Source organism: Mchenga conophoros, linkage group LG12, assembly GCF_057382185.1.
Source record: "Mchenga conophoros isolate Kocher_MC1m ecotype Shallow Benthic linkage group LG12, M_conophoros_male_GT1.1, whole genome shotgun sequence".
Classification (NCBI taxonomy): domain Eukaryota; kingdom Metazoa; phylum Chordata; class Actinopteri; order Cichliformes; family Cichlidae; genus Mchenga; species Mchenga conophoros.
In genome coordinates this window covers 22,583,335-22,604,284 of record NC_140537.1, presented here as the reverse complement: position 1 = coordinate 22,604,284, position 20,950 = coordinate 22,583,335, and the positions used below count along the sequence as shown (strand labels likewise).

General features: G+C 40.6%; 1 protein-coding gene across 4 annotated transcripts in view; it reads left to right on the top strand.

The window, feature by feature from the left end:
* The window catches only part of bmpr1ba (bone morphogenetic protein receptor, type IBa), a 68,504-nt gene that overhangs the window by 19,295 nt on the left and 28,259 nt on the right, over nucleotides 1–20,950 (top strand). Inside the window, exon 2 of one of the 4 annotated variants that reach the window (XM_085294560.1) lies at nucleotides 3,434–3,490. The exons of 2 other annotated variants lie outside the window; for them this stretch is intronic. The gene's annotated coding sequence lies outside the window, so the exon portion shown is untranslated. Of the gene's footprint in view, nucleotides 1–3,433; nucleotides 3,491–20,950 lie in introns of those variants that run through there. One more of the 4 variants, XM_085294564.1, reaches the window with a different exon arrangement.

Sequence of the window (20,950 nt, the reverse complement as noted above, 5' to 3'; positions counted from 1 at the left end):
CCAGTATGAGCATTTAGGTCAAATTGAGGTCTGGACTCTGACTCGATCATCGCAGCAGCTTGATTCTTTTCTTTTTCAGTCATTCTGTCATAGATTTGCTGCTGTGCTGTTGCTTTTAGACAGATGGCCTCTTTGGTATAGACAATATAGATAATACTTTCATATTAGAGAAGTTTGTGACCAGCCTGATAACTGCAAGTTGCCCAGGTCCTGTGGCTTCAAAAGAAACCCAAATCTCCACTGTTCCTCCATCGTGCTTGAGAGTTGGTATGAGATGTTTGTGCTGATACACTGTGTTGTTTCTGTTTTGGTTTGGGGTTTTTTGTCAAACATTGGACTGTGCATAGTCAGACATCTCCACTTCGGTGTCATCTGTCCTTTGTCCACTTAACAGACAGCGCAAAAATGGTTTGTTTAAAATCAACTTTGCAAACCTAAGCCAGTGTGTTGTTCTTTTTTAGAAAAAGAAGAAGCTTTCTTCTGGCTATCCTGTCAAACAAGCCACACTGAATGAACTTTAATGCTTAGCATGCTAATTGAAGTCTGAAGAGTTCGTTTTGGTTATTTTTTTTTTTGTTAATGTGTCTAAATATTTCATAATCTCAAGGTGGGGCAAATTTGGTGGGACGTCCACTCCTGGGAAGATTGTGGCATTATGATAAGACACAATGTTTCAGTTTTTCACACGACTGCTTTAGTCTTTTTTAAAGTTCTTTGAAATGCTGAATATTGTGATGATTATCATGGCATGCAAACCTGAGGTATATACGTCAGCTGAATTTGTCTGAACATGAGGCATGTACCTCACCCTTTTTTATTTATGGCTTTATATCAGTTCCAACATAAATATGCTGCAATTCGATTGCACCACGTTCACAGTTACACAGTCACATCTTTTTCTTATGTCTCACGTTTTAAGTGGATGGGAAAACATGCTTTTCAGTAAAACTTTTGTGGAACATTTTAGGAAAAAAGTGAAGTAAACAGCTGAGATGCCATCTGTCTGCATTCATGCGCGTTTCTGGTGCTGCCATTCTCAAGTCACCCTACCTGTCAGTGTTTTCATTGCCTATTGTAAAGCAGAGAGTGAAATAACAGTTTGTAGGAACTCAAAGAAGGGATTTGAGCAGTAATCCTCCTCACTGATCCTTTTTAGAAACAACCGTCTGGCACACAGCCTGGCCCTCGCCATAACACGCCTGCTTTTTGATACCTGAAGGCTGAACTGCAAACTGACACCCACAGTGGCATTTTCTGCTTTTCACATACCTCACATCAGAGGCTCTCTGAAGATATTTTCCTCACACTGGATCCTCACATCGTAATATTAATGCTGACATTTTTCAAGAGGTTGGAAAGTGCCCATGTCATGCTATGAGTTATTTTCCTTCACTGTTCAGGTCATGTCAAGCCGAAACAGATATAATTATTTTATTTGATAAAATATGGTGTAAACAAAGACGTCCTTGGTCCAACTTGTACAGATATTCTCATTTTATTTGGTTTTGCCCTAAGCCGATATCCAGTCTCAGCTCAGCCTGTTTTAAACAAATGCTGTCTGTCTTTAGAGAGAACAGCTGCCAAAATATGAGTCTACCCAATAAATTTTTACTCCATAAATCTCCGTCTCTTGAAGTCGAGCCTGGGCTTGGGTTAAGTACCGTATTTCCCGGACTACAAAGCGCACCTGAATATTAGCCGCACAAGCTAAAATCAGGGGAAAATCCTGTTTTGTACATACATTAGCTGCACCTGACTAAAAGCCGCAGGTGTTTCAATGTTGACTTATCATATGTAAGAGAATATGCACAAAGGGAATTGTCAGGAAAGAGATGGCTGTTTGGAGACATCACTTTTATTAATATTTTGAAAAACAAGTTATGGGTACATATTTGCACATGTAGTACATAACAGTAGCCTACAGCACACCAGAAAAATAGATTCGGACTACCTTTTAGGCTCAGGTGCAGTGACACAGCTTTGACAAAAAGAAAAGTCAGTCATTCACCATCTTTCTCTTCTTCCTGCGCACTAAAACCACCAAAGTCCTCTCCTCCAGTGTCGGATACAAACAGGCTCAGGATGGCTTCGTCATCCACTCTCCGCTTCTCTCCTTCGTTGTCACTTTCAAAACCAAAGAAATCCTCATTGTCAGTGTCAGAGTCTAACACCCTCTGAAGGGCCGTGGCGGTGTCCTCCTCTCCATCATGCAGCAGTCCAGCCCTTCAAAATCCGTTGGTGATCATGGATGTTTCGCAAGTTTATCGCCGCTCATCATCCACGACTCCCGCTGAACGCGTAGCACTACTTTGAAGTTTGTTTTTCGCGCTACTTCGTACGGCACTACGTTGCCTGGCGGACGGACATGTGACTAACATACCACTCTTGAACCCCGATCCTTCCGCCAGGCAACGTAGTGCCGTACAACAGCGGAACAAACAAAACAAATCGTCTTACGATATGACAAAAATCATGGACAATCCATAGAAAAGCCGCACCTGACTAAAAGCCGCAGGGTTCAAAGCTTGTGCAAAAAGTAGCGGCTTATAGCCCGACAATTACGGTAGTCATATTTTATCGATGCAGTGATCATTACTATTCGTTATCTTCTGTCTCTTGGCTCTGCAAACAAACACATGGTTTATTTGTCACAATAATAATTATAATAAGAAATTTGGTGTGGCATCTTTAAAGGTATATTTGAAAATACACTTTATTTTAATCTGGATAAGGCTTAAGCCATGACAAGGCTAGAAAGCTTAAAGGTAGACTTTATCTTCATTCTTAATATTTTTGACCCACAGCAAATACCTGCATCTTTATCTTTGTCATTAACCTTTATTGGAGTGAATTTCAAACTTTTTCCACTGCTTGCTTGAGAAATGCATTTAAGTTTGTAGAAGCTTTGATTTATGAGCAGTCTGGCCTTTTTAACACCTAACGTGAAGTGACCTCTTTGTCAAGTGGTTGTTCTGACTGTGGGGGATACCGTATGTAGAAAAGGCCACAGATGCACAGAGTAAGCTGTATACTGTCTCTCTCTGCACACACACACGTGCACACCCTGTTTCTCTCTGTAACCATAAGGCTGGAATGGTTTATAGGGGGGTAATAAAAATGGACGCCGTGTGAAATGAATCCAGTTTAAATTACCGTTTTTTGAGGCTGTGTTTTTCTTAGAGATGAAGAAATAGAAACACCCATGTGTTATGTTTATATAAAGGATTTTTATTTGAGCTTAATTTTCCATCTTTACAGGTGAGATTCTGTACATCCACACCCTTCAGTTCCTAGATGTCTTAAAATGGTGCTGTCCTTGGCATATTTGGCTGTCTGGATTACAAAAAACTAAATGCTAAAATTTTAAGTGCCTTTAAATATGCTTTTGTAAAGTGAAGACTGATTTATTTGTGTTTCGTTTGTGTGCACACAGGGATTGTAGAAGTGTGATCAGCCCTCCCTACCAACAAAAGTTGGCTTACAAGTGCTGGTAAGAGAAAAATCATTCATATCACTAGGATTTTTCTGGAAATACAAAGATTTAAAACTGGAGTAAACTGTTCTGACTAAAATAACCCACAATGTATCTAGTGGACATGCCTAAAAAGGACGGCAGTAAATGGACACGGTTTCATGTTTGTCTGAAATTCAAAGTTTGCCTAGGGCAACACAAAGATAGTGATAACATGTCCTTCATAAATAGCTCTACATTAAGCTTGACCCAAAACATCTTACTCAAGGTTCACAAGCTCCCCTCTTGTTTACATAATCACTTGCTAGTCTATTAGGAAATTGAATCAAACCAAATATCCAGTGCAGTGGTAACCTCAGCAAGGTTGCTATCAAAAAAGCTTTCTGTCAGGTGGCCCCTGAGGTTCAGATACATTCAGATTTCTGTTTTGGTGAATGTGGCAGGCAGACCTACAAACTGCTGCTGGTAAAAATGGAGAGAGATACGAGTGCGTCTATAGGCTGTCCTGGCCACATACAAGGAGGAATGATTTAGTCTAACTGAATTAGTAGATATGTGAGGATGAATATAAACACTAAACAACTGAAGGCAAAATGGTATTAAGTCAAAACCTTTTTTTTTTTTTTTGTTGTTCTGGCCACACTACAAGATACAGATGACTTATCTATCACACAAGATGGTGTGAAAGTGTGCAACAAAGGATAAGGAGACCATGTACATAGTTGATTGTTACTGATACTTTATGCTATCAACATATACATGACTGAGTTGATATATAAAAATACAGACCTAAATTAGAAGCAGCTGGTAATGCAACAAAACACGGTAGTCCTGGTTATGTATATACAGTGAAATGAAATTCTCATCTGAAGTCTCTGCCGTTGACCTCTGTTAGCTTCTTGTTTTTATGAATTATATTAATCATGGACCCAGACTGACAAAAATGAACATTCTGTTATAGATAGACTACAAACTCAAAGGCAGTCTGCCACTGTCCTGGTAGATCAGCTGATAGCATCTGATGTCATTGCAAACCCACATCAAGTGGCCGCTTAGCTTATACCCTTCTGTGCAAATCTTGCGTACAAAAGGCATGTATGTCGCTTAATCCTGCCTACAGTTGCCGCACATGTGCAAGTCTTTTTGCAACCCTGGGTTATTAGTGACATATCCGTTGCCAGTGATGCTTGTTGTGTTCTGCGGGAGGTATCTTACTGTTGCCTTCTCTTGCATGTGTTTGGAAGAGCAGAGGGGGAACAGAACAATTCCATGCTGCCAAATATGAACTGTTGTAGATGGAAACGATGATTTAGTCTAACTGAATTAGTAGACATGTGAGGATGAATATAAACAAAACAACTGAAGGCTTTTGACTCTAGTGGTTATGACTGATGTCTAATGCTGTAGATGTCATGTTTCCAAATCCATGTCATGCAGTATTTAAATGTTAAATGTCTAACCAGAGTGCTCAAACTCATTTGATTAGTAGGTTAGCTCCTTTTTAAGGAAGGTGTCGAGCCTTCAGTGGAGTCAGTTGCAGGGCCTGTATTACACAGCAGCCTGGAACCACTGAGTGGGAGACACATGTTTTAGCAGAGCCATTACTGCTGTAACATGAGGAGATGTTTTCATGTGCACACCTACAACCTGACACACTCACAACTGCAGGGACAGAAAAGTGAACCCACATATACACACAGGTGTGCTGGCAACAGCATCTTACACCATAGCAGGGCTCTACCCTGAGGTACACGCTGCAGATTGGAGACACCAGCAAGTAAGTGTGTGTGTGTGTGTGTGTGTGTGTGTGTGTGTGTGTGTGTGTGTGTGAAGTACATAAGTGTAAATGAAGAGGGAAATAACCATTGGTGAGGTCATGAACTTCTAGATGAAGAAAAAAAAGCTTCCTGGTGCTTTTCCATTACATCTCACTCCAATGGCGTCTGTTGTGCTTTTGTTGTAGATACCAGCCAGACTGTGTGCAATAAGCTCTTCAACTGATAAATACTTTTGTTCCAATTATTTCTCTAGAATGGTAACTATAAAAATAGTGAGCTGACATTGGTGACCTTAGCAGATGAAACTGAATGTTAGAAGCAAATTGCCTCGTATGTGAGTGTTAATAGTGATTTGTAACACTGGGGCCTTTAGATTGCCTGTATTTTCTGAGTATAGCTCCAGGGTTCCCAACGTGCAGCCACTGGGAAGAATGTACTAGTGTGTATTTCAAGTCATGATATAGTGGCTTATAACAAGACCCAGGAAGCATTTCTATTCAGCTGAAATTCTTCTGTTTCCCTTAGTATAACTGACTAAATCTTGCATTCACCAAAAACAAAGCAAAACCAAGTTCTCCCATGTTAAAGATGGCGAATGTGCATTCTAAAGTTTCAAGTGTTCAGTAAATATTTTAAGGTTTCACAGGCTCAACCTAAGTTTTATCTGACAGATCTTAAGTGCTTTTCTTGAAAGGTTTCTGGAAATGTTTTTCTGACTGCCACACTTTTCCCTTTTCATTCTCTTTGCTTCCCTGTTGCTTTATTTTCCACAAACAGGTGTTCATTTGCTCCATCAGCACAGTGTTCAATAGCGGCAGCAGAAAGTACTTAGTGATCTAAAAGAGGGAGCAGTGGATTTTGACATAATCCTGTTTGGGTTAGAACAGACTCCTAAATAAACTACTGCAATGGGACACCACTGTTTACTAGCAGTGAGAGGATTGTATTCAAAGTGTAGCAGTACCATTGTGGTTTCTGGAGTCATTCATCTGTGATGAGCCAAAACAGAAAGCACACTTACATGTATCGTGTTCTCCGGTGACAAAAGAAGGTGTTTCTGTTTTTCTTAAAGCATTTGTAAGCATAAGTTAGTTATATCACTCATTTAAGGTAATAAGCTAGTCTAATACTATAATGAGTTTTTAGTGCAAAAATGTGTGATTATTTAAATTATGGCCTGACCTGATCTGACAAAATAAAAGCAAAATATATAAATAAAATCTATCACTAAATGCTTAATGTTTTAATGCATTTTAAATTATTAACATATATAGCGACACAATGGTATTACATGCATGTCACAGAATGTGGAAATACTCAGATTTATTTAAAATTATAGTATAATACATTGCCATTCACTTTATACTCAAAAAAAAACCCCTACTTTTAAATTGCCATCAACATTTAATAAATGTAAGTAACAGAAAAGTGTAAGCAGTGAAGATAAAAACATAAAAACAGATGCAGATATTGCTTTTTAAAATTCTTATTCCATCTAAAAACCCAACCTACACTTTGGACGTGCACAATAACTAATACAGCTCAATCACTGACATCTCAGTAGGCAGTTTGGTGTTTTATGCTAGTAGTAGCTAGCTTGTTGTAGTCTAGCATTTACTGAATACATAGAAACTCAACATTATTTCCAGCTATAGATTCTTGGCTTCAAAACCAACTGATAATTCATAAAAGCAGTTTGCTGGAGCTATAAAAAAGGATGCACAAGAAAAAAAGAAGAGTGAGTGGACACAAATAAATACAACTAAAAGCATAATGTAAGTAAACTAAAAGTAAAGTAAAAGCCTTATTTCTCTAAAATACCATCTGTAAATTTTAAACATATAGATCAATAAGTCCAAGTCCACAAGCCTTTGGGTACATGTCCCTCCCCCACCATCTTCTCAGCATGCACACACCAAAAATTTAGACTGAAGGCACACGCACGTTGACCTTGAGGGTGTTAGCTGTGTTGACATTTGTTTGGACAGTGCTTCAATTCCTCAGACTGCTGCAAGGTCACGTGGCTTGACATCAAAGAAAAGAATTTCTTCCTGGGCGACACTGAGAGCTCCGGTGTTTATTCTAAAACTGACTGCCTCCCTGTCTGTGTTTCTGTCTCTGGCAATCGCTGCTTCATCCCTGCCTGCCTGTCTCATTACCTGTGCACAATATCTGCACAGCTGTTGTCTTAAGACTGTATGTTCCCATGGAGTTTTTTTTCTTTTAAATATTATTATTATTTCTTTTAGCTTTTGGCAGTAGATACCCACACACAACTTTAGTGCAGAGAAAGCTTTGACAATGATTTAACATTTGTTTGGTGCCATGCGTATCGTCAGCCCTCTGCCTGGTAATGTAGAGTGACTGGACCTGGCCGGTTCTTCTGTACTTTTCACTTCAATGCTATTTAGCGCAAAATGGTGATTGCTCTATTTAACTCCATTTTAAGCAAATTTAGTTTTATTTAGTGACATTTCTTTAAACCACAGCCAGACGAAATGTTCAGAAACACATTGTGGTTTGGAGTGATTTCCACCTGTTGCTTATAACTCGCCGTGTTCATCTTCACGCTACAAATCTGGTCAAGATGTTGTCATGGTCCTGGGCCGTGTTGGCCCAGTATTCTTAGTTCTCTTGTATTTTTGTATTCAGTTCCCTGTTTAGGTTCTGTTTCCTGAGTTGCCCTGTTATGTGGTTCCCTGTGTGCTTTCCCTTTGTGACTCTCACCCCCTGTGTGCCCCTCTATGTATTCATGAGCCCTTGTCCCCTTTCGTGTTTTATTCCATGTTTTCCCCAGCCTGTTATGTCTGTGTTCTCCCCGTGCTCTCTCCTCCTGTCTGAACCTCTGTACTTCCTGTTTTACTTTGACAGTCTCTCGTCAGTATGCGTCATGTTGTGTTCACTCCTGCCCTGTCTCGTTATGATTATCTGTGTCAGCTGTGTTCCCCGTGTGCTCCCACTTCCCTCGTTAACCCTCTGTGTATTTATGTCTGTGTCTCCCTCAGTTCTGTGTCGTAGTCTCCCTCATGTTGTGTGGATCTTCCTGTGTCTACCTGCGAGTGTTAGTTTACTTTTCCCCAGTTTAGTTTTGTATTTCCTGTGTTCTGCCGTGCCAGCATTAAAGCTGTGTTTCTCGAGTTCATCCCCGTGTCTGTGAGTTTTGCATTTGGGTCCTCCTCCTGCTTGCCACACAGCGATCCATGACAGATGTGGGGTTTTGTGCTTTGGTTACTGGCTACAGATCAAATACACACAGACACCAGAGATGATTAGAGATTAGAAGTAAACAAAGTAAGAATACTGTAGTTAAACTGTGCAGCATATCATTTAAAAAAAAAAAAGGTGCAAAAGAAAAGATCTGACAGGGAAACTGCTGTTCTGACTAAGGCTACGTCCACACTAGCCCGGATAGATTTTTAAACGGCGTTTTCGTCTGATTTCAGTGATTTCAAACGAAAACGCATTAGTGTGGGCGTAGCCTAAACATTCTACTTGCGAGATCTACATTTAATAGAGTGATTGTCTTGTCACAGTGTTGGAAGCACCAAGCTGTGCATTCACCAGAGAGCAATTCATGTGCATGTTTAGCTTTGAGGTTTTCCCCCCAGGGATGTTTTGTTTTGATGTCTTCCACTGCAGCCAGATGAATGGACACATGGAGAGCTGGGGGGGAGGAGGGGACTGTTGGACATGTTAAAGGACACCTGTGGGGCTTTGTGGGCCTCCCATGATGGACGGGGGGTTCCGCTTCAGGTGGCAGTAATTTCTCTACACCGTAGGGAGGGGTAGTGGGGTCAGGTTGTGCGTGTGTTTTACGTGTGTGCGTGTGACTGCTTTGTCACCGGGGGATCAGTCTGTGAGAGGTGATTTCAGTTTGTGTTTGTGCTTGTTTCCACCCCATTTTCTTAACTGTCTTTTAGTGTATTTATATACACTGTGTTTGTGTGTTTGTGTACACAGGCCCATCAAAGAATAATTGCTTCAAATACCACTGGGAACACCACACAGATCGTGACAGTCTCACCCACAACTGATGATTATGTAAATATGATAGCCATCTCTAGACTTGTGTGTGTGTGTGTGTGTGTGTGTGTGTGTGTGTGTGTGTGTGTGTGTGTGTGTGTGTCGGGGGATGTTCTGCCTAATATATTGTCTTGTGTCATGTGGAGATCAGCTGTTAGACAAATGTGGCATTGTTGAAGACCAAAGTAGAGCCATTATGTGCATGTGTGGTTGTGTATGTGAAGTCGGGCTAGTTCAGGGCTTCATCTATTCCCTGCACCTGATACTGAGCTGGATCACTTGGTATTTTAGATGAAAAGACAGCAGCTTGTTATTAAATGTCACAGGCCGATCTTCTAGAATAACCAATAATGTTGCAACAGCTCACCTACTCACAGACACACACACTACACATAGATATCTTTTTTAACGTACAAGGGAAAATGATTAAGACAGACCACAGCAGCAAGAACTACAACAATGTAATGCCGTAAGAGGTGGTGACTCTAAACCTAGTGAGGAATTTGATCTGAGTTGGCTGAACGCTTGACACCTCATTGTCATGGCGTAAACACAAAGTGATTAGGTTTGTGAACTGATTGTGCTCTACACCTGATTTAGTGTAACATGCAGACAACACATTCACCCATATGTTGGTATATGCACGCACATGCCAGAGCATGGTACAACTTACACTCACTACAAACTTTGTTAGGCACACTTGTTCAACTGCTTGTTAATGCAAACATCTAGTCAGCCGGTTCCATGACAACCACTTAATGCAATTGGACCTGTAGACACGGTGACGACAACCTGCTGAAGTTAGAACAGAGCATCATATCAGACTAGTTTCTTGACTCATGATGGTGATTTCACTTGACTCAGATGGCCTCCACAGTCATCAATACTATAAGCTATATAATACTATACAGTAGTGATTCTGTTATTGAACTCATGTATCCACTTCCGCAGACAGGGTTCCGACCTTTAAGTTATACAATATTATATAACGGCATTTGCAAAATGGTAAAAAACACAATTAAATGATTTGCAAAGGTCATGAAATCCATATTTTTTCCCCAATAGAACACAGAAACACCTCTGCGAATCGCTATCTTATCATGGTGGAGGGGTCTGTGTGTTCAAGGCACCCCAGGGGCTATGTTGTCTGCGGGCTTTTGCCCCCTGGTAGGGTCTCCCATGTCAAATTGGTCTTGGGTGAAGGAGCAGACAAAGAGTGATTCAGAAGACCCCTATGAGTAGAACATCAAGGGTACAGTTCACCCTGCCCAGAATATGGTTCCCAGGGCCCCACTCAGGAGCCAGGCCTGGGGATGCCTTAGTCCATGGTGCCCAGACGGGCACAGCCCGAAAAAGGGAAATGGGCCCATCGTCCTGCAGGCCCACCACCTGCAGGAGGAGCTGTAGGGGTTGGCTGCATTGTGTGCCAGGTGCGGAGGTGCTGGCGGACCAATCATCACAGAAAACATATCAAACCCCCCCCCACAAAAGTACTAAACTAGGTTAAAAAGTTAATTTACATCTGTACAAAGCAGCACATGGGAAAACTGAGAAAATGAATTTGAATTTGATGCAACAACACATCCTAAGAAATTTGGGGCCGGGCCATGCTTACCACTGCGTAGCCTGTCCCATTCCTGACCGATATAGGATTCGAGCTATACATCATTTCTATTTGGTCATGGTTATATTCATGTTTCATGATGCACCAAAGGTTTTCAGTTTGTGAAAGGCCTGAAGTGCTGGCAGACCAGTTCAGCACATCGATGCTTTTACTGCAAAGCCATGTTGTTGTGAGAGGTGCTACTGCCATTTAAATTAAAATAATAAAATATTTTTCATAAAATAGTAGAATTTCTCAATTTAAACATTTGATATATTTTGTGGTTATTACTCATACTCATAACTCATTGCACTCTTCTTTTATTTACATTTTACACATTGTCCCAACTTGATTGGATATGGGATTGTAGATTTTCTAATAACATAAATACACTTTAGTCTGACTTCATCATAAACTCAAGTCTAGGTTTCTAAAAGGCCTCTCCAGCTGTACCCTCTTTAAACACATGCGTTACTTATCTGTAGCTGAAAAGCTCTGTTATTTATAAGCACATAACAAGAGAAGCTGTCTCTGCCATTTGCTGAACAGATGTGTGATTGATCTTCAGATCAGATTCTTTTCTGCAGTAATATTTAGGATTTTGTGCTCCCTTTCAATGTCTTTCACCCATGCAGCACTGTCAATCAGTTACAAAACTGATTTGAGCAAACGGATAGTAATACTAATAACATTAGATCACCTTTAGTCAAAAGCTGTTCACTTCACTATGGCAACAAATCAAGCTAAGTGTTTTTCATTGTGTCAAAGTGGTGAATTCTCTCTCTAGTATGCGTGACATATGTGGAAACGCATACTCTCACTGCACAGCCACCAAAGGCAAAAACAAATATTTTACAGGCTCTGTGTGCAACAAATAGACCCCCACTCGTGATGAGCATGTTTCTATGTGTTAAAGTCACTAGTTTGGAGTGCAAAGGCCATTCTTGGAGGTCAGAGTGGCAGTGTTATGTTTCATTCACAGAATAGGTCCTCTTTTACAAACTATGGGGTAGAGGTCAGCAAAGGCGAGGGAGAAAGAAGAACAGAAACATGAAGAAAAGTAGGTGTGGGTCAAGGTTTGGGGAACAGAGGCTAGCAGACATTAGCATTCATGTTTTCTGATAGCTGGCAGGTAGATGGGGCAGACTGTGTAACACACACTGTTGTCATAATGTTCTTTGTACTTCGTCCATGACCACTGATTGACCTACATGTATAAATGTAGTCCATGAGCGTAAATACTTGTGCTGAATTGATGAATGCTTGTTTTGTGTGTTAGGTATTTTTGCTTTTTTTCCCACATATAAAGGGCCCATGGTGGTCATACGAGAAGCTGCGCTGAACTTACGGATCCTTGAATAGTGGAAGCACTATATTTGGGAGCTGGACCGAGGCTTCTGACCCTAACACTGACCCCACACCTGCCTAATATGTGTGCCAGTGGACATGGCTGGAGATGGATAGAGATGGGGGAGATGCAAATGAATGTTTGTCTCTGTGCTTTGTGTGTCTGCTTCCCTTTTGTGTAGCGCATAATGGATTTTGAATGTAACTAACATTCGGATGCAAAATATTTCACAAATAAAAATGAACTCAGTAAATTTTAAGTTTTGTATGGAAGTAAGTAATTGCTTGTCACGCTTATGTTGTAGATCATCGACGTATGTGTGTTTCAAAGACAAACGTGTAAATGATCAATGCTTTGGCAGCTGCCAGGGTGTATTAGTTTACTGCGAAATTGGCCACTAGATTTGGATTTTTTAATTTACAAAGTTTCTCAACATATGGTAAAGTCACCATTTTAATAATCCACACTTCTTCACACACTGAAATATCAAACGCAAAATTTTTTTAAAGAAAGTAAAAGTAGCTGTTGCTGTTATTGTTGTTTGTAGCTATAATAGTAGGGATGGTAGTATTATTAGCAGGCGAAGTGTAAGTTTTTAATACTGATATAATTTGATATTTTACATATAGAGTTTTAGCCATCTGTGTCTCTAAAAACTGGAAAAAAATGTGTCTTCTAGCTGACATCCATTTTATTATTTTAACTTGCAAATTTGATAAATTGAAAGCGAAGTCACGCAGTATAATGCAGGATATCCAATTAGCCCTATAGCGTTAAAGTCACTTCTGTATCTACATATGATCTAATGATTCAATCATTCACTAGTTCATTTAATCATTGATGCTGCATATAAGACTGTTCCAATGGAATTTTAAATTTGTACATTTTTTACCGTAACTTTTGTTGATTTATGTGTGTGCATTTCTGTATCAGATGTCACCGTCAGCAAATGCGTGACTGGTCCCTCAGTTCTGTATTTAGACCTAAAGGTTCAAGGGTCAGAGGTCATGAGTTGGTATGAATGACTGCCTGTTATCAGGCAGTAGCGAACAAAGAATGTGTATGTGTGCATGCATTTAAGAGAGAGTAATGGGAAACAAAGCGTGACTGAATGACAGAAGGAATGAGGCAAAAAAAAGGAAACGCAAGTAAGAGATGGAAACATGCAGGTGAGCAGCATCAATGAGCTGAGTTTTTCCAAATGTTTCCATCTTTTTCAGTTCCCTGGATGTTGTCAAGTTAAATGCAGTTTTTCTACATTATTTTAAAGTGTATTATATTGACAGTGCATAGCATAAATCAGAGAAATATCTGAAATAAGCGACAGCAATATAGAATGGACAACCGTGAGTTCAACATGTTAAAAGTCTGTAATCCTGCCTTGTCACCTAAGACTGAAAAAAACAGACAGTTTAAAAATGTGGGTTTAAAATAAACTATCATGAATGCAAGTAGTTACATGGACACATCACCTGTCCTCTGTGTTTCTCACTCTGTCCCTTTTCTTTACTTTGACTGTTTCTAGCTGATTCAGCCCCTTCCTCCCTTACCCTCTCAACCCCTTTCCCCATCGTCTGTTTGTCTCCCTCATTTATGACTCCCCCCTTCTTCTTCTTCTTCTCCTCCTTCTTCCTTTTTTTTTTTTTTTGCTGCTAATTGCCACCCCGTTGTAGCATCCCGGGAGCTGGGAGCTCATTAATTGGTGAAGAGGAGACAGGTGGCGCCACTATGTTGTGATGCTTCTTGTTATTTGTGTGCGTAGGTTTATTGAGTTGATGCTGTGTTTGTGAGTGCACATTAGTTTGCATGAGCTTGTCCTTGTTTGTGTGTGTGTGTGTGTGTGTGTGTGTGTGTGTGTGTGTGTGTGTGTGTGTGTGTGTGTGCGTGCATGCATGCGTGTATGATTCCTATGAGGATGTGACTGTGTGTGCACGAGTTTAAACGAGTGTGTGTGGCAGCACTGCTTGTTAGCGGCACTGAGCCCCTTCTCACTGTAATCTCTTTGTTTATGCAGTGCGAAAAGGGCCTTTCAGGGGCATGAACTCCCCACGCTCTTATCCCACTGCGCCTCTCACCCCAAGCAGACCCTCATGCCCCACCACCACCCTTCCGACACCAGCTTTGCTCCCACCACCTCCATCATCTGACTCAACCCCTGCCCAACACTGTGTCCCCTTGTCCTTGCTTCCTGTCTAACTTCGTTAGCATTCAAATCATAAGCCATACGTTCTGTGAGAGATAAGCCAGGATTCACAGAAAAATACTGCCTGGCACCTTATTCTTGCAAACTGTAAATCAAAATCGGTTGAGTTTACTTCAGTTGCTCAGACCAGCTCTGTCAAAGAAGTCGGCATCTAATTTTTATACCTTTTGGTATTTAGAAACAGAATATAAGATGGGTAGCCCTGCAACTGTTGCAGGGAATTTTTGATCTTCAAGCAATTTGCTTCACTGAGCTCACGGCACACACACCTTAACCTCAGCAGGCATAGGACACCAGTATGCGCCTGTTCATAATATCAGCAAAGCCACTGCATATACGCAGCATATAGCATTTGAAAAAAGGGCCATCCTACTTTTAAAGTACATTTGCCAAACCAATTTTTAGTAGTAAGCTGACATTCACAGCATTGGTATTGATATATCAATACCAATGCTGTGAATGAGCTCCAAGTGCTGGTATAAAATAACAATAATCTCTAACCAAAATAACTCCAGAATACTTAGTTTAAAATCCCTTAAAAACAAAAGTGTTGCTAGTTGCCCGAGTAACTGCCAGCATTGTTTCTATTAGATTTTTACTGGATTCAAATGAATTGGTCATGCTCGATTTAGATTGCTAAATTCAATCATAATTTGGTCGATTAATCACACTTAACAGATAAGAGAAAATCATAAAAGTTTAAAGCTGGTTCAAGCTTTGCCACTGAATGCTTTGGCAATAAATTCCCATTCATTCATAACATCATTAGCTGCTTCCATGTTCTTTTTCTTTATCTTTCTTCTTTTATCCTGCTTTCTCTATTCAGTGCCTCTTTTAATCAAAAAGAGTCTTTAATCAAAAGTCTTTTCTCCCTACATTCTAGCCCTGACCTCTGAACTTGCTCTCATTGCTTTCCTTTGAAGTCTTCAGTAAAAAAACTATTTTGAATCGCTGGCAGCATGTATCTAATTGTTTGGTAAAGTCTGTGAGGAAGAGTGATTACACAGCATTAGTGCTTTGCCTAGCAGACGGTATTATCAGGTGGTCAAATGGTGGCCTTTTGGCAGGCCTAGAGAAGCGGGTGTCATAAGCAGTGATCTGTGAATAAGTGCGTTTGTGTGTGTGTGTCTGGACCGGTGTACGTGCTTTTATATCAGTATGTGTCCCTGTGTTCGTGCAGGTGTCGGGGTCACAGGCAGTTTGTAGGTTAGCCCCCTGCCCCTGGTGTCACTATGCTCTGTTTGGCCCTAAACAACCACTAATATGGGACTCTTCTCTTCTCTTCTCTTCTGGCAGGTATAAGTATATGCAAGGCTGGAAGAGAGGGGGAGTAGGAGAAAACAACGGTGAATAGGACCAGCCACAGAGGCTGAAAGGTTTTATTGGGCTATGCTATTCTTGGCTGGAGAAAACAGTTGTCGTTAGCCAAAGAACCACGTGTAGCTCTTTTATTAGCCTAAACTCCTACATAATCTGGGCAAAACCAGGTTAGTTCTACAGGGTAATTATAAACACTAGATCCCTGTGTTTTTAAATGAGTGTTTTTGGAATCATGGAAAGTATTACTATATTTATGACAAAGGGAAATAAAACTAAGAAAGTTAAAGAATTTAGATTATGTCATACATACCCGAAGACGCTATCTTCCCTTGGTTGATAGCTATTGCAATGTAGTTGCAATAGCAACAGGCACATGTGTTCTCTATAGCTGATTGAACTGCTGTTGAAAGTTTCCATGCTATGCCTCTCTCTCATAAAGGCTTTTGAATTTAGTGTAATGTGCAAAAGTCTTGGAATAGCATTATTTGTTTTAGTTTATTTGGAAAACTGGAAACAGGTGCAGTGATTTATTGAACCATGTGCAAACACACATGAAAATACAATATATGAGGCAGCAGCACCAAGTCTTCCCAATCTTTTCTTTAGATTTGTGATGCCTTTTGTTACGCGTTTTGTCAAAACAATCCCACAGCGCTTCAGTGATGTTTAGTCCCGGGGTCTGGGGAAGCCATTTTGCCTTTTCTCTGCATTGGCAGTATGTTTGCGATCATTGTTATGCTGAAAAATAAAGCCATTGCCAAACAGATGCTTTCCAGATCAAAAATCAGATGGTACTTTCCTGCATTTATGATTGAATTTGACAAGATGTTAAAAACGGCTCCAGACCATGATGGAGCCTCCACCATGTTTTACATATGGCTTCTTTTGTCCTCCAATTTTTTTCCTCCAAATTTTTTTTTTTAAAGACACACTGCACACTGTGGTATGCCTAGATGTGCCTAGTTCTCAGCTAATAGTACTTTGTTGGCACAAAAATCATCTTTTATGGCTGCCAAACAGTATTGTTTGGCATTTTTTAAAGATTCCTAGTAACATGTTACCAATAACAAAGAAGCTAAACATTTACAAGTTAACAACAACTTTGGCTATTAGGCACAATACTGATTTATCCCTCGGGTTAGACATACACTGAAAATAAGTGAAAAAGCTGTCAATGTCCAAAAGAAAAATGTGAAAGAGAAAAGTACTGCTGAAGACCAATTGTGAAATCTGCCTCCTTGGCAGTAAGAGAAAGAAAAATAAAAATGGCACAAGACACGTGCACAGTGCCTTATATAAAATAGGTTAACATGTTTGTACTGCTGACAAGGATTGCTGTTTCACTACAATAATTAAGCTGTAACTAAAATGTGAGGAGAGTGTGGAGTTGTTGCCGGCATGCTTGTTGTTTTGGATAAAATGCTCTAGCGTGACACACAGTAACTGGGAGACATCTGCACTTTTAAACCGAAAACCAAAGAGATGCAAACAGAAGCTAAGCTGAGGATAAAGAAAAAACAACAACAAATGCCTCAACTCAAGTGTAACCAGAGGAAGCAGGTGCTTGACTGCATCTAAACAGAATCACAGAGGCTTTCCCTGCTGTAAGGTAGTAGTCATCAGAGTTTGACTTTCTGCAGTGTTGCACTGAGAGCTGAGATGCACTCGTTGCATAATTAATGTTAACAATCCAAGTTAGCAGTGCCAACCAGATGAAGAAAATTCTTCAAAGTCTGATCGCATTTCCAGCTAGAGCTGTATCAGATATTTTATGTGACAGATGGATAAACAAGCAGAGGCCAGTCATTGTGGGGAACAAAAAAAAGTGTTGGTGGGTGGCTGCAGATTGTGTTTTGCAGTATTTAGCAAGCTGTCTCATTTATGAATCAGAAAAAGTAGGCAGCAAAAACGATCCCACGAAGCAGGTGGGAAAACTCAACTCTCCTTTTTGCTCCCACTCAGGAAGTAGGTCTTCTGTTTTCTGTGTGCATGTCTACCTTAGCAAGACAAATTTAACATTCCACCCTTTTGGCCAGTTGGTTCCTCCTCCCAGCACCCTTTCCTATTCCTCATGTGATTGTGGGGGTCTGGGGGGTGATGGTATGTGTGCGAGGGAGGTGGAAGGTGGGGGATTGCTTATTCTAGACTCACAGTTTGTGTGTGTGTGTGTGTGTGTGTGTGTGTGTGTGTGTGTGTTTCATCTTCTCTTAAAAACGACATCCTATTTTGCTTATTTAGCTGTTTCCTATTAATCAAAAGCGTCTTCACTAACATTTAACATCAAAGTAATATTCGAGGCTTTCATTCTCTCTTTGCGTGCTGTGTGCCTAAGTGCAAAATAACAGGACATTAATCTTTCTGAAATGATCTAGAAAAACATTGTGTTTGCTACATAGCTTGATGGTACACGTGGGCATTCATCATGGATATATGCAAAAGAAATTCAGAAAATAATAGAAACATTTATGATATCATGATTACAGTTGTGGATACCTAATACTCCGTCTCAGTTTTCTTCTACCTCGCCCTAATCACATATCCCTTTCAGTGATTTTATGGCGGTTGTAAAGTGATACAGTGCGTGGTTTCACAATGACAATAACATGCTGTAAAACCCAATTCCCAGTCTATCATTAGGCTTTCATTAAGTTTAAGTGGCCCAACACCTAACTCTCTGTGATGTGTGAATGTGTTTTGTGTTACTTGTGCTGTGAGGGTATAAACTTGTTTACGCAGTCACCTTATGGGACTTGACTTCCTTTTGGAGAAAAAAAAAAGCAAAGGCTCATAATAAGGTTTAGGTTAAGCATAGTTTGGCACAGACACCCTGCTGACCATCCAAAACCCACATGACCAGATTTCTAGCAGAAAACATGAGACACAGACGACAATCTTGGAGTGGTGTATTTTATGAGGATCTTTTTCTAAAGTTACCCAATTAGTTTAGATTAGATTAGATTAGATGAAACTTTATTAATCCCTCGGGTGGGTTCCTCCGGGAAATTCAGTTTCCAGTAGCAAAGCACCGAAAGAAGTTGCATGTTACAGATACATTAAGGGGAATGAGAGTAAGGATATAAGCATAAATACACCATATATACACATATACACATATATAGATACAGAATATACAATATGGATAAATAGGATTGCTCATTTGAGTGAGTATATTGCACAGTGATTATTGCACAGTCAAATATAAGAAAGAGACAAAAAAAAAAACAAAAGCACCTACAACTCAGTTGCTCCCGCCCTCCCTTGTCCCCCTGTTTCTCCTCCCTCTCCCCTCCAGTGAGGAGTTAAACAGTCTGATGGCGTGTGGGACAAAGGAGTTTTTAAGTCTGTTGGTTTTTGACTTTGGGAGAAGCTGCCTGTCGCTGAATAGGCTCCTCTGATTGTTTACGACCGTGTGCAGAGGATGCCCGGCATTGTTCATAATGTCCATCAGTTTCTTTAAGGTCCTCTTCTCTGCCACTGTCACCAGAGTGTCCAGCTTCATGCCGACCACAGAGCTAGCCTTCCTGATTAGTTTCTCCAGTCTGGATGAGTCCTTCTTTGCTGTGCTGCTCCTCCAGCACACCACGCCAAAAGGACTCCTGCGACCACTGACTGGTAAAACATCCTCAGGAGCTTCCTGCAGATGTTGAAAGACCTCAGCCTCCTGAGGAAGTACAGTCGGCTTTGTCCTTTTTTATACAGGTTCTGCGTGTTGCATGACCAGTCCAGTTTGTTGTCCACCCACAGCCCGAGGTACTTGTATGTGTTGACCACCTCCTCTCCCTCTATCTGAACTGGCAGTGGACCTGCTCTGGACCTCCCGAAGTCCACAACCAGTTCCTTGGTCTTTGAAGTGTTGAGTTGCAGGTGGTTTGTGTGACTCCATGTGACAAAGTTCCTCACCAGGCTCCTGTACTCCTCTTCCTGGTCATCCCAGATACACCCCATGATGGCCGTGTCGTCTGCAAACTTCTGAATGTGGCATAATTCAGAGTTATAGCAGAAGTCAGAGGTGTACAGGGTAAAGAGAAGTGGGGACAGCACAGTTCCCTGTGGTGCTCCTGTGCTGCTGACTAAACCTAACCGTGCTAGACAGGAAATGGAAAATAATATACACTTCCTTGCCATATAATTAGTTAGACCTGTTTAAGTGCTTGATAATGCATATATCTAATCAGCCAATCAAACGGTAGCAATTCATTTGCACATTCAAGCATGCAGACATTGTCAAAATGACCTCCTATAGTTTAAACTGAATGGGGATGAAAGGTGTTTTCAGTGACTTTGAATATGGCTTGGTTGTTGGTGCCAGACAGGCTTATCTACTGAGATTTTACCACAGAACCGGGGTTGAGAAGTCTCTGAAAAATGGACAGAAACCCAGTGAGTAGTTCTCTGGGTGAAAAGGTCTTGTTGATGTCAAAGGTCAGAGAGGAATAGCCAGACTGCTTTGAACTGATGGCAACAGCAACTCAAATAACTACTTGTTACTACCAAGGTGTGCAGATGAGCATCTCTGAATACACAACATTGTGAACCTTGAAGTAGATGGGCTACAGCAGCAGAAGACCACACTGGGTGCCACTCCCTTTGGCTAAGATCAGGGAATTTAGGGTACAGAAAGTTGGATAAATCTTGCCCAGCATATCTAAAAAATTGGCCAGTGAGTGTAAAGGAAAATAAATGCTTATAAAAAAAAATCCTGTCTGGCAGGATCTCACTAAATGGAAAAAATTCCTACTAGCATCCGACATGCAGTTCAGGGAGGGAATAAATATCTTATTTGTGGTTGGACAAATACTGGTTATGGTTATGATTTGATCAAGTGGTAATACATTGAGTTAATTTAACATTCTCTGAAGTGATCTAAACATCACTCTGTAACTGCTTACTAAATAATATAAAATAATATATTATTTATTTTAGCTTTCCATATTTGTGGGTAAAAAGGGGTTCTTCAGTGTTGCAGAGGTATTTTCTCATAAAGGTGAAAGGTCAAACAAGTACAAATTAGTGTTGAGGACAGAGGAGGACCTGACGGGCTTTAGTTTCTTTCACTGCTTCATCAACATCTCCCTGAACTCTGCGTTACTCCTCGTGTCCTTATTCCTCTCACCAATTCCTTGGCCCTAGGTTGACTTTTGTTGGCTGTGTTTGCGACAGAAGGAGGAAATCGTATTTCTCTGGTGAGTTTGTGTCGTTTAAG